The following is a 6,000-nucleotide window of genomic DNA, read 5'->3' on the forward strand; positions in this document are numbered from 1 at the left end:
AATGTAAATTAAATATCTCATTTATATAAAAATAATTACAAAAATCAATGTGTCCCACAAGGCGGACGTTGTCGATTTCAAGCTGGTTGTCGTCGTCAACTTCGAACTTGAGGTTGCTCGGGTTCTTCTTAATGTTGCTCTTGTACCTCTGCAAGCGCTTCATAATATAAATATTCATTATGCTCTCCACGACCCCGACCATGTCCATGCACGTATGAAGACGAAGGACCAACCTCTGAGTCATAATATCTGAATCCTTCATCATGTGCTTGAGTCCATTGCTCTAAATTAATGTTGTCAAAAAAAACTTAGACAGCTCCGATTTATTCCTTTGATATCTTTAATTGCTTTGTTGAACTTTTGAATTTGAAACTGACACCCGACACGATAAACATAATTTTTCAATGAACTAAATTTATATTTTTTATTGAAGTTGCTGACGATATGTCGTAAGCAGAAACGATGGTGACATTTCGGTCCCGTCCAACCATTTGTTGGGTTGTTCGCTGCTGCAATTATACCAGCATGTCGATTTGAAATTAAACACACCTCTTCGTGTGTTACAATTTCTCTCAGGTGTTTCATACTTAGTGATCTCGAACAAGCCATCATACCAAGCGGTACTATTCATGTAACAAGTGGCAAGCATTCGGCATTCCATGCTCGCATTTTATGGCCGTTTGCTCACATTTTAACATGAACTACGAAGATTTTATTGAGGACTACTACAAATTGTCAATGTATGCTGAATGTTACTCTCCTCAATTTCAACCTATACCGCATGAAGATTACTGGATCACGCACCTTAATATGCCCATCTTACATTCTGATCCATCATTGTTGAGAAGACCTGGTAGACCGAAAAGTTCACGTTATCACAATGAGATGGATTGGACAGAACCAGCCACTCGACAGCGATGTGGATTTTGTAACCAGACATAATCGAAGGAAGTGTCCTTCATTACTAAGAGGGGCTCCAGATAGTTAGGGATTGAATAATAAATAATTTTTTTTATTATATATTCATTTTATTGTATATTCAATTTTTTTTATTATAATTTATTGTATATTCAATTTTTTTATAATAATCTACTGTATATTCAATTATTTTTTTTTTGTAATCAATAAAGTTTTACATTATAATAATCTAATATATTCAATTTATAGTATAATAATCTAATATATTCAATTTATTGTCTAATGATTATTCAATTATAGTATAATAATCTAATATATTCAATTTGTTATCTAATGATTATTCGATTATAGTATAATAATCTAATATATTCAATTTATTGTCTAATGATTATTCAATTATAGTATAATAATCTAATATATTCAATTATAGTCTAATGATTATTCAATTATAGTATGATTATTAGCTTTTTTTTCTCTTTTTTTATATATATTTCTATGGAAAGTTCAAATAAAGTGAAGACTCTCGCTCTCTCCTAAGATCTCGCTCTCTTAGTCTCGCTCTTTCCTAAGATCTCGCTCTCTCTGTTATTGTTGTTATTTTTCCATTAATGATTGTGCTTTCATTTCTTCTGGAACAATCACAAACACTTTTTTTATTATGGATCTACTACTAGAAATTCAATGCGTAATCTTAGCATTCAATGTGTATTCCTGAATAATCTCATTTTTCAATTATTCAACCATTTCATTTTACCAAGTTCAATGTTAGTCAGATTAGTCAATTTAAACTAAATGTCGCTCTCTCCAACATTCTCGATTTGAATCTCGCTCTCTCTTAAAATCTCGTTCAACATCTCGCTCTCTTCTACTATCTCGCTTTGAATCTCACTCTCTCCTTAATCTGCTTCAGCCCACTTATCTCCTTAATCGCTTTGAAGTTTCGACATGTGTGTAACCTTCGACAACCTAATATACAAAATTTTGTTCGTAGACAAAGCTAATTCGGAATTGTCTTTCATTCCAAGGCATAACTTATATCCATGCGCTTCATATTCGCCTGGAGATCGCTCCCAGAAATATATCCATCCCCACCCCCTCACGTCAATCCCACAAGCCTCTGTCTAATTCGAAATGATAAAAAATGAATAGGTTGTTAGAAACAGCTCAAGTACACAGATACATATAGTATACCATCTCATTACTTTATTTCCTCTATGAGGGAAAAAGAAAAGTAATAAACCTGCAATCTTGAGGGTAGATGTGTGTCGAAACTTCAACCTTCGACAACCTAAGCGAGATTCGCGAGATTTTCCTTGTCGAGGGTTGAAGTTTCAGCCTATGTATTGTTTCCAAGTTTTTCTTTGTTCGTCAAGTTCTCAACGTTTGACCTCCATATTAGTCGAGTTCTCAACGTTCGACCTCTAGCCTCGAACTCCCAAAACAAAAATATTTCTCTAATAAGTTTTGAAAACAACAATATTAATATTAAAGTTCCAGATTTTAGATGGGTGTTTATTTGGGAGGACCTTTAATATTAATATTGTTGTTTTCAAAACTTATTAGAGAAATATTGTTGTTTTGAAACTTATTAGAGAAATATTGTTGTTTTGGGATTTCAAGGCTAGAAGTCGAGGGTTGAGGATTCGACTAATGTAGAGGTCGAACGTTGAGAACTCGACAAACAAAGAAAAATTTGGAAACAATACATAAATTAGGGTTGTCGATGGTTGAAGTTTCGACATACATAAGTCGAAACTTCAACCCTCGACAAGGAAAAGGAAATCTCGCTAATTTTGTATATTAGGTTTTCGAAGGTTGAAGTTCTGGCATACATAAGTCGAAACTTCAACCCTCGACAAGGAAGATAAGTGGGTGAAATAGATTGTAGGAGAGAGCGAGACTGAAAGCGAGATTATAAGAGAGAGCGAGATGGAAAGCGAGATTGTAGGAGAGAGCGAGATTGAGAGGGCGAGATTGAAAGCGAGATTGTAGGAGAGAGTGAGATTGAGAGAGCAAGAGCGAGATTGAGTCTGCCACATGGATTAAACTGTCAACCAGTCAGCTGACGTGGTCTGCCACATGGAAATCGTCTTCACTTTATTTACTTTCCATAAGTCTGAAAAAGTGCATATATATCACCATGCTGCCCCTGCTCTGATTCCCCTGCAGATTCCCTACATGCACTAACGTTATCCGATTCCCCTGCTCTAATTCCATGAATTCATTGACGCATTCATGCCCCTCTGCCATAGCCTTAATGCTTTTTCAACCACCCTAAACCCGTGGGTCGAGTGTTCAACACTCGACCTACATCCTTTTAAACCAGCATCATCTTCATTTTTCCTCAATCACTCCCTCGATAATTTTTTAAGACTCACTACCCTTGATTTTGCTCACTCTTCTCCCCTTGATTTGCTCACTACCCCTTCATAGCTCACTGCCCCCCCAATGTCTTCGAAAATAAGCTTTCGAAATCGTCTTCCTCTCCTCCCATTTCCATTTCTCTTCTTGTATTTCGTTTAATACAAATTATTCTTACACAACTATACTGGATCGTTACTCTACTAAATTATTGTGATAGTTAACAAGTTTAGTATAGTTTCAAAAGTTTAATATAGTTTGAAAATTTTAGTTTATTCACATGAAAATTATTGTTATTATGTTTATTGTGATAAGTTGATATTTTCTAGTATTAACTTTGAAAATATAGTTTAAAATAGTTTGAAAAAGTTTAATTTAATTTAATTTTTTATTTTGTATTAAATTTGAAAAAATAATTTTAAAAAGTTTACCTCATTTTAATTTCAAAAGTTTAATTTTTTTGTTATTTTTAAAAATAGTTATAAAAAGTTTAATTTATTGCTATGTTTAAAAATAGTTATAAAAAGTTTAATTTATTGTTATGTTTAAAAAGTTGATGTTCATAAAACTTAAAAAGTTTATGTTTATAAACTAAAAAATTTAATATTTTTTAATATACTTCTTATAAAAAGTATAATACAAAAAATTGATGTTCGTCTTTCTTTCTTTCTTTTTTTTTTTTTTATAGAAAATGGCAGACAAATGCTTGGGATTTTTGTTGTTTACAAATGGTAATATGATTGATGGTATTGATGGAGTTGAGTATGACCAACCACCAAGTGGGAGTTTTACCATAAATGTGAAGAGTGGAATTGTATTTAAACAATTCATTCAAATGATTGGGATGTTACTTAGTGTAGATATGGGAGCAAATCAGATAGAAATAATATATAGACATCCCAATCTAGAACCATCAGGATCAATAAGATATATGTCATTCCCTATTTCGAATGCACAAGCTATGAACTTGATGTTCTCAATGGCAATGCCAGTGCCAAATGTAGTGCATTTGTATGTAAATGTAAATATGATAGAGTTAGATCTTGATACATCATTTAACCAGTTTGAAGATCCAACTCAATGTATCGATCCTGATCCGGAGTCAGTTGTATCGCCATGTGATAATGAAGATATGGCGGCTAACAACCTGTACAAAGACTTGAGAATAGAAACGGATGACGAATTTGAAGAGTTGGATTTCGATGTGAACATGAAATGCTTTCAGATACATTCAATGATTTGGATATGAATGTATTGGATAGCGTTCGGGAACATGACCCAATTATAGCTCCTGTGGACGTTGACAATATGCAATTATATAAAGGAATGATTTGTCAAGACAAGGAAATGCTACAACACGCGGTCAAATGTTTTGCAATAAAATGTCATGCACCATACGATGTTGTTGAATCTACACCGATGATTTGGACAATTCGGTATAAGAAGTGGGAGGAAGGTTGCAAGTGGAGACTTCGTGCAATAAAGAAAAAATCACATGGCTTGTTCGAGATCACTAAGTATGATGAGCAGCATACATGTTTTTATTTAGAACTAAGTCAAAGTCACGAGCAATTGGATTCATCAATGATTGCACTGGAGTTTTGTGACACCATAAGAGAAAAACCATCTATCAGTATGGCACAACTGCAGTCTGACATCAAATCAAAGTTTGGATATCATGTTTCTTACCATAGGGTATGGGAGGGAAAAAAAAAGCGTTGGCTAAAGTGTTCAGTGATTTGGTTGAGTCTTACAAATTGTTGCCCAAGTGGTTATATATGGTTAAGTAGACCAATCCTGGAACACAAGTAGAGTGGAGAGTTAAATAAACGCTTACTGAAGGCCATGTTATCCTAACTTCTGTATTTTGGGCATTTGGTCCTTGTATAGAAGCTTTTAAAAAATGTCGGCCGATCATTCAAATAGATAGTATACACTTGTACGACAAATATAGAGGAAAACTGTTGATTACTACATCAATTGACTTAACGGTCATCTACTTCCACTTGCGTTTGCCGTTGCGGATGAAGAGTTCGCAGACTCATGGGATAATTGCAATAGTGAACAACCCAGCAAATGGTTGGACGGGACCGAAATGTCACCATCATTTTTGCTTACGACATATCGTCAGCAGCTTCAATAAAAAGTATAAATTTAATTCATTGAAAAATTATGTTTATCGTGTCGGGTGTCAGTTTCAAATTCGAAAGTTCAACAAAGCAATTGAAGATATCAAAGGAATAAATCGGAGCTGTCTGAGTTTTTTTTACAACATTAGTTTAGAGCAATGGACTCAAGCACATGATGGAGGATCCAGATATGGGTCGATGAAGACAAATCTATCAGAGTGCATAAATGGAGTCCTCAAACGAGCTCGAATGTTGCCTATAAATTCTCTTGCTTAGATAACATTCTTCAAATGCGTGAACTATTTCAAGAAAAGAAGAAAAGAAATAAGGGATGCATTGTAATCAATAAAGTTTTACATTATTCTTTACCCTCACACTTTTCTCTACTATTCAATTATAGTCAATTTTAATATATATATATATATATATATTTTTTCAGATCATGGCTTTAAACCTAGAACCTGTTGATCCTGATGTTTTGTACGACCAGTCCATTCATCGATCATATGTTGTATGGCGAGATCGTACTACTGGAGAAATATCTTGCAGACGTCGAGAGGTAGTTCTCCAGCGCACTATCTCGCTCCACTCT

This window comes from Benincasa hispida, chromosome 10, assembly GCF_027475165.1.
Source record: "Benincasa hispida cultivar pf3 chromosome 10, pf3_genome.v1.1, whole genome shotgun sequence".
NCBI classification, from domain to species: domain Eukaryota; kingdom Viridiplantae; phylum Streptophyta; class Magnoliopsida; order Cucurbitales; family Cucurbitaceae; genus Benincasa; species Benincasa hispida.